We start from the raw sequence: 9,500 nt of genomic DNA, 5'->3' as shown, positions 1-9,500 counted from the left end.
CATGTAAGCTAATAATGATAAAATACCATAGGAAATGCCAAATAATCCTCTTTCCAGGGTAAATGATCACAAAGGGTAAAAGAATAAACGAATGGCTATGAATTTAAACAAAGTATGGAGATATCTTCAGACGGATGTAATGACCAAATGTATCTGTGGCCACCGAGTGATGTAATGCAATTCGTTTTAAGTTATTTTTTCTTTCAGTGACCAGTGCATCGTCATGGCGCAGAAGAAGAGAATTACGTTGAGAGTAGCAGGTACCAAATGGAGAAAGGGACTGCATTTCGAATAAACAATTTAGTTATAAGGATATTTATACTAAGGTCATAAGGCAATGAAAAATAAAAATATGCATCGTCACAGTATAGCTCTGTGACGTTTACCAGTACCTTTTTGCTGCAGAGTACACATAAACATTTAAGCATATGATGTTACAAAAACAATTAATTTTAATCATATCACATGAAAGCATAAATAATGACATTTCCAGGTATTCAAGAAAGCTAAGTCTATGATGGTTGAAACTCCTTCAAATTATCACTAAGCTACATGTGAATTGAAGTAAGCACCACTAGCACATGAAGAAACAACATGATAGTACATGAATGATTAGTCAGCACATATCATTTCCATAAAACAACAGCTCCTTGGCAACTAGTCCATGGTTGTATGAGTAACATTTCCTCATAAATCTTTGAACCAGTAGATGAGTATTACCTTTCTTCCTTCCTAAACAAAGGAGGCCTCACCAAGCATAGTTAGGCCAGCAATGCATAATGTTTTAATCATATTTCGAATGTTTTTCTCCCTTCCCTACCTAAGGAAGAAATGAGCACCCATAAGTGATAAAAGCCTCTCTATAAAATGTATCATATGCTTGTACCATAATAATGTGTTATGTAATTAATTTGTATATGTGATGTGAATGAAGATAAGTTAAAATTAACAAACAAACCGTACCAAGTTAATGAAAAATTTATGATATTTTAAAACTTAAGAAAGTTTTGTTCCTAGTATAAGTGATGGGTGGAATGTCAGCCATAGGTATAAGCTATCATGTTATATATTGTTGTAACTCAATACTTCTATGAATTTTCATTGAAAACCAAACTCTGTGTAAAGGAGTGAACTTTAAAGACAAGCAATTTATACAATGTTTTGGACAGCTATTTGTGTCTTTCAACAAAGTGGACGGTGAAGTGTGGTGACATTAACATATGTGTGCAATGAAGTAATCTCTGAGTATTGTGTCTCACAATGCCTGGCATGTTAATAAGTGAACTGCAGTTGTTCGAGCCAGTACTTTCCTCATCGATGGATGCTGTTGGCAAGGGTCCTCTCCATTGAAAATGCGAGTATGATTGGGTAATAATGATGCCAGGGAGATCTTATACCACAGTGTCGGATTTTGAACAATAAGCACACACATACTTCACCCAGAATGAAGACAAACACCATGGCAATTCTTTAATATGTTATACTCTAGTGAAAATATGACACTCAATATGAAATTAACACTACGAAAACGAGTGCATACAAGTGCGACAGTAGCAACATTGACCATTAGTGGCTCCTGCTTAGCTGCCAAACCTACTAGTGTGCAAGCGCAAAACCCAGCAGTGAGGTCAAAGCAAACTGAACATTATAGTCAGTGTGCTAAATTCAAATATACAATGAACTATCACATTATGTATATAATCTTTCAGTTTCTTGCAGAACTTTAACATACATAGGATAAGCTGACATATTCATTCCGTTAAATAAAAGAGAATCCGACAAATAAAGGCCATCGACCCCTATCAGCAAATGTAAATATAAATATGTACAAGCAAAAATACTGTATGACTCCATACCATGTCAACGTACAGTGTGTGGACAACTGTGTAGGTGCATGGTGAAAGTTAAAATTTATTCAAAAAATGAATGAAACAGTGATAATAACAGAAGCAAAAACCAACCGTAAGTGTCGGCAAAGACATTAATTATGAATGCACGGTAAGGTGCAGACAAATGAAGAAAAAAACATCATTCACTTTTCTTTGTACATGATTCTGTTTCACTCTCTCTCGTATGTAGAAGGATGCTTATGATGAATTTCTTGAAGTATGACATGCTATGGGTGTTTTGTATTATATGTGATTCTGAATAAGAGAAGACTTAATAACAGTATTAAGTAATTTTATTGAAGTGAAGTGGAGCAAAGTTGGGAGAATTTCCTTCATCTTGAGAGGCACTGGTGTCCTTGGAGTTGGCTGCCTGCATCTGCAATTGAAATGTAGGAGAGGCAGTCCATGCTTCTATTTCATAAGATTAACAGAAGCATAAGAGCCTTCAGAAAACGACTAATATAATTAAAAGATATATAGTGATGAACACAAACAAAAAAAGGAGCAACGCAAGGTAAAGTGAATTAAGAATAGCACAATTTCGTATATGTAGAAATTTACTAACAATTCAATTGTACTATCCTTTAATTTTTTCATTTTAATTATATCTCATCGTTTTATAATGCAATGCTTGCCCCTGAATGTATGCAACCTCCAGAAACGAAAAGACCCAGAACTCTTTTTGCCCAATATTCTCTTAGTTGCCTTAATTGTATCACATGTTTGTATCGCCAGTCAATTACATCAATTCTCAGGATATTTCTTTTACTTACTGTTCTCTTCCAGATAAATCCCATTTCACACTGTGTCTTCTGCAAAACGACTTTCTGCCAAGTAAAATGGATTTATTGTTTTATTGGAATAAACCATTTGCCTAACATTGGCAGAATTTTGTTCACTGATTAAAAATCGAAGAACCTTCAACATCGCAGGGCATCAGCAATCGTTGTTTAATATATGAAAAACTAAAAACCCGACTTGATAGCGAAAAAAGCACCTAGTGTTAAGTGTTAACCCAGCGTAGATAACTACACCTTCTTCAGAACAACAATAAAACCCACAAATGCCTAAGGACATATGTACAAAGTCGAAACCACAACTTAATGTTGTACGCTCCACCTCACACTGGCCTATATTCGATGGGCCATGACCCGCCATAAACTGCAGCTACAAACGGTCGCTCACTTACAAGCCTGACACGCTATGTATGCACATGCTCAAGACAAGGGAAGTTACCTGAATGTGTATGCGCATATGAATACTAGAAAGTTTATACGTGGGTCAGTGCTAAATAGCCCATATATTCCCAACCGTGGATCAATGTATATCAAAAAATGAAATGGACAGAACAAGAGACAAGCTAAGTAGGAGATGAAACCTAAAAATAACCGCACACGGTTGCTTATGCTAGTAAAGAAACTTATTTGTGAAGCTACCTATGACAACAGGACGAACTCTTAAAAACTATACCTAAAGCCAGTAGTTAGCTTGGGGGGCGGGTGGGGGGGGGGCTGAGGGGACGTAATCTAAAGACGTCGTGGTAATAAAGATATAGGGATAAAGCGTGAGGTGTTCAACGGGCTAAAATCACCTTCATCGTAAAAGGAAAATGACGATAAAAAGAAGGAAGATGAACAGCTTGACCAACCACGCTCGCCAATCAGTGCACACATGTGATAATCCCCAGATCATCAGATTTCCAAGTATGAAGAACAAAGTAAAGGTGCGAAACCTTCAAAAAATTTTCTATTTCTTAGTAGGAGTTGGTCATTGAGGATATTGTCTTTAACATGTTGTAGCTTGCAGTTTATGGCAGGTCATGGCCCATCGAACATAGCCCGGTGTGAGGTGGAGCGTATACCATTAAGTTAAGTTGTGGTTTTGACTTTGTACATATGTTCTGTTCGTGTTTTCGTTTTCCTTTCCATTTATAAATGTATAGCGATGGTGTTCTTTTAATCACTGACAAAGGTCTTCTTAGGCACTAGTGGGTTTTATTGTTGTTCTGAAGAAGAAGTAGTTATCTACACCGAAACCTGGGTTAACGCTTAACACTAGGTGCTTTTTTCGCAATCGAGGCAGGTTTTTAGTTTTTAATAGATTAAAAATCCTCCATCGTTTGTCGAACTATCAATTTTTTTACAGCTGTCTATAATGATGAGTTCCCTCGCAAAATTTTTAGCTCTCTTTCTTGTCGATTCCAGTAGGCAATGTAATTTATTTTTGCGTTTCTCTCTTTGTGGCAAGACTGACTTTTGTATAAATTGCAGAACTTTTTTGGGACTGGCAGCTTTATCTAACAGTTCTTTTTGTTTAAATTCTTTAACACAAGCTGGAACGAATGCTCTTTACTCTGAAAATACTTCTTCTTTATTTCAGTACATTTTCTTGCAATGTAGTATGGTTACCAATCACTTCTGAATAATAAAGTATATCACAATATACAGAAACTGAACTGACTGGCACTGGTGCTTAAAAGCACATGAACAGAATCAATGTAAGTGCAGTGCTCGCTCATGAGTATACTGACAGACTATACCTTGGTGAACTGCAATCTGAGCCCGAGGCTGTGCAGCCATTCATCCACCATCATATGACTGAGCAAACTCCTTGGTGCTTGTCTCTGCTCATGTGGGCAGATGCTGTTGCTGTGAGCCGTCCCATCCTGTTAGGTCCATGGTGTGATTCTGTGTGTGTTGGTGCACTCTGTCCTGTGCAGCCAGGCTGTCTCAGCCTGCATTGTGCTGCAGGACTCATTTTCCTTGTGTGTCACTGCTTTCATCATGTCACCAGCTGTGTGACGTTGTAAGCTGCCAAGCCTCCTGCTGATGGCCACACCTCCTCACTGGCTGTATGCAGTTTATGCTCTGGGGCCCCTGAGCATAGTCAGAGCTGCTGTGTCTTAACAATGACTGTTTGTTACGTTTTGTCTCGCGAGTACCAGGCATCCACTAACCACCTCACTGCTACCATGCCCAAGGAGGTGTTCTACCATCCACCGGACCTCTGCCAACTCAGTTCCACCACCCACCACTCAGGTCCATCACCCCCAGTTTCTGTATTAGTAACATTCACCAAGTAACACCTCCTGATACACAGTTCTCTCAGGACTTCTCACTGCAGGAAGTAGAAACAGCTCTCCAGGATTTAAAGAAAGGCAAGACACCTGCTTTTGATGGGATACACAATTACTTTCTAGCTCACTGTGGAAAGAGGACTAGGGTAGCGCTGATCAAATTTTTTACATAGATCCTAAAAATCAGGATTCTACCAGAAACTTTCAGAATTACTTGAGTTATCGTTTTCCTGAAACTGAAGAAATCTTAGGATCAGGTAGAAAGTTATCGCCCAACAGCACTTCTTCTCAGCTGTTGCTACAAACTTTTGAAGAGAATTCTATTAAACAAGATAGTTACAAGAATTCTGGAAAACATTCTTGTAGAACAAACAGATTTCAAGCCAAATAGGAGCTGCATGGATCAGGTTCTAAGCCTGATTACACACATCAAAGCTGTAGTTCAGAAACAACTGAACACATCTGTGGTCTTTGTTGAGTTGACTGCCACTTACAGTGTAGCATGCAAAGAAGTCTCTTATGTAAGTTAATCAGAGTTATCCTCTGCCAAACCAAACTGCGACTATTCAATAACATGCTATCAGATAGGCACTTATGAGTTGTCCAGGATAATATCATAAGCAAAGAAAAGAAACTAAATAATGGTCCACCTTGGGGGTCAGTACTGTCACCTGTGCTTTTCAACTTTTAAAGTTCTGACATACCTGAAATCATCGCAATAAAGTTTAGATTTGCTGTTGATCTAGCAGTTGTGGTTCAGCACAAACATTTCAGAAGTGCTGGAAACACTTTAACTAATGATCTCAAGAAACTAAACCAATATTTTACCATGTGGACAGTTATATCCAACCAACCTAACACCGAAATTAACAGGCTATAAAATGGAGGTCCACATTAACAATACATTGTTTCCTATTAGAATCAAACAAATTATCTTGGAATGATTCTTGAGAGGACGCTATCTTACAGGAAGCATCTCGAAAACAACTTCCTAGAAATGAAAAGTACAAACCAACCATATCTAGAAACTCTACATTACTAATTGGGGAGTATCAGCAGATATGCTTCAAACTTATGCACTCAGTATTGTGTTTTCTATGGCTAAATATTGTGCTCTGGCGTGGCTGAGCAGCCCTCACCTAAAAAAGATAGATACTCTGCTCAGCACAACATGAGGATTATTTCTGGTTGCTGAAAGACTACGCTATTAGAATGCTTTACAACACTCATACACATAGCCCTGCCTCTGTTAAGGAGACAAGAAGCCCTATCGAAAAAGTATTCAAAAATAATGAATAACCTTCTATTTCTCGTTTATGAACATATTCCTGTGCTGACAACAAACAGACTTTCTTTCAGATATCGACCCATAAAACTGGACCAACAGGTTGCTGACCGTAATTTCACTACTGACAACAAATGGCGTGAAAGGTCCATTATTATGCTCCATCTAAAGCGTGATACCTTAATGGCTCTTTATAGAGACCCAAGGGCTTTGAACTCCCAGTGCGTGAGTGGAAGAATGTAAATTACATCAGAACATGACACAGAATGTGTGTGTAGACAAATGGGATAAGCAATGCAGCCCAAGCTGTACTTGTGGAGCACTGAATCAGACCATCTGACACATTGTTGTAGAGTGTAACTTCAGAAACTGTCTGGGTGATCCAAACGACTTTTTCGTGTCTACACCATCAAACCTTGAGTGGATTAGGAGACTGGACATCAGCATGGATAAGGAAAATGGACATTAGCATATGACAACTGTTCGTTACTTTAATGTATCATTTTTAATTATAGCTTGTTTTTTTTCTTTTTGTTGTATTTTGGCCGGCTGGAGTGGCTGAGCGGTTCTAGGCACTTCAGTCTGGAACCGCGCAACCGCTACGGTCGCAGGTTCGAATCCTGCCTCAGGGATGGATGTGTGTGATGTCTGCAGGTTAGTTAGGTTTAAGTAGTTCTAAGTTCTAGGGGACTGATGACCTCAGATGTTAAGTCCCATAGTGCTCAGAGCCATTTGAACCATTTTTTGTTGTATTTTGCATGTCATGTTATACACTTTTACTTTTCATGTTCTTATGACACGTTCACCCGACTTATTTTATTTTCTTCCTGCTTTAGAAACTACAAATGCAATTGTTTCTGTTGTAATTTTGCTTTACAATTCAATAGGACAGTGTTTTCCAGTATGTAATTTCAGACACTAATTTCTGATGGTTTTATGTCTGAGAAATATTAAAAATTATTATATTCCTTTGCATTTGCAGATAAAATTCCACCAATTAAATTTTTTGAAACTAAGTTTTCCCTTTGCGTTCCACTCATTTTTCATTTGTAACTACAAATAACACATGCAGCTTCCCCTCCTGTGCATTTATATATTCTGTTTTGTTGGGCTTGGCCTGAAGATAAGTTTCACTTACTATATGTAAACGATGTTCTGCAAATTTGATCTTGCATGTAATTTGTTGCATACTACTGTAGAAGTACTGAGTATCAGCTGCTTTACTTAATGCTGCTACTATCAGACATGCTGCTTTCGCGTTATTCTTTTGTCGGTCTACATATGCATCCTTTTGTCACAGTCTAATATATACAGTCGCGACACTCACTGCTGTGAAAGCTGTTACCATTTGAGAGTTCAGGTGACACTAGCGCCCCTAGCTGCCAGAAAGCTCGCCTTCCTCTGATGGCAGATGCCACATAAAAATACTGTTTGTGTTTAATTCGTTTTGTACGTAATTTACAAAATAATTAATATATTTTTGCATCACAAGTGTTAGGAGAACAGTGAGAGACATAAATGATCGTGAAATATAAGTAAACAGAGCATGAGCTATTGAATGAAGTGACATAAGCTGCAACATCTTCTTGAAGAAATAATTAAGGAGTAGCATACAGTCGCACTTATTCCACTGAAAGTAAGAGAGTACACACTATACATCCCACATATGAAGTATATAGATGCTCTTCCTTGTGTAAAAATGAAGCGACACATCACTTTTCATTACATTCTGCTTTTCAGGAAGCCTGCTTCCAAAAATACAATTTCCATCTTATTCTTTGTGGTATCAGGTTATCTCAATAAAAAGCATGGTCCTTTGGAGAAATAATATACTAATGCCTGTTTAAAATTTGAGAAGACGCCCTTCATCATTATAACTAATGCAGTATTGGCAACCACAGATGTACGTATGAAACTCATGTCTTCAAATCCAATAACACGATCCTACAGCTGCCATATATAAAATTTTTATTACTGACATCTCATCCATAGACAATTTAACAATTATATCAGTTTCTGGTAACTGCTGCATTTTCTGCTTTAAAAGATGAAATATGTTATATTTATCCCACAATTTAATTGTATATATTCCACATACCTCTGTAAGGTATGTACTGATGGAAGGCTAAAACAGTGTGATAAAAAACTGTATGCCTGAGTACTGTAATACAACAAATTAAGTGCAAACAATTTAGTTTCATGTTTCCATCTCGCACCACTTTTTCCATTCAGTGGTATATGATTTGACTTATCAATAAATCGAGAGCATCTTTTATCAAGTACTTGGAACCAATACTTTTTAAATTGAGCTTGTCCTTTTGTACTTGTGTCCTGTGACGTTGTGGTTGGAGTTTCTTCTTACAATGGGGACTTTCCTTGTAATGTAGTAATTTTGTACGCTTTTACATTTCACATGAGTTTCCAACACGCGAATAGTTTCACGTAATCTAAGCATTTCATCTTCAAAATATGTCTGTGTTGCATATTCCGTTGTCAGTGATTTAGTATATGTCTCTCGTGTAGGAACACTTGTGGTAGCTGTTTCTTCTGTGTCGTGAGACAGTTTTATTGTTTTTGCAGTAACACTTTCACGTTTGTATGGCAATTTTCTCTTCATCATCACTAGTTGTGGCTTATTCGACACGTCAAACAACATAGGAAATGGATTCGATACCGATGTCTTCTTTTCCGCGCTCATCAACTGGTTTGACTCGAAATGTAACGCACAAAACTTCACTTTATTCTGCAAATAAAGGACATCTTTTTGCAGCAGGTCCTGTCTTTTACTATTTATTAACCATTTATTGCTCCTAAAAAAGAAGAACAAATTCAGTAATTCAATACAGTTTAGAAAAAAATCGTAAATAAAGAGCGCTCTAATGTGATGTTTCATACCTCTCAGGGCCCTTAGGAAACCTGGAGAATGACAAATGTGGTGTCTTCTTCCTATTATTACTGCAATTGATTGCGCTACATGCACTGCCTTTCGTAGTAACCATGTTAAAAATGAATATAAACGATACTGTTTACATTTACTGATTACCGCATTCAGCAGCGTAGCTTCTCCACCGCTTGGGGCGCTGTTTTCGCGGTGTATAACAAAAATCAGCGAGTGTCGCGACTGTGCTTTTGTTCATATGGAGGTTTTTGTGGCAAGACCACACGCCAGCGCGTATCTTTAATAATGAAATCGAGTTCCTATGAACGAAGCACCGTAATGAATTGCTGTTTCCATTTGACGCAAATCGTG

The sequence above is a fragment of the Schistocerca cancellata genome, chromosome 5 (genome assembly GCF_023864275.1).
Source record: "Schistocerca cancellata isolate TAMUIC-IGC-003103 chromosome 5, iqSchCanc2.1, whole genome shotgun sequence".
Lineage (NCBI taxonomy): Eukaryota > Metazoa > Arthropoda > Insecta > Orthoptera > Acrididae > Schistocerca > Schistocerca cancellata.
This window is presented reverse-complemented; position numbering follows the sequence as displayed.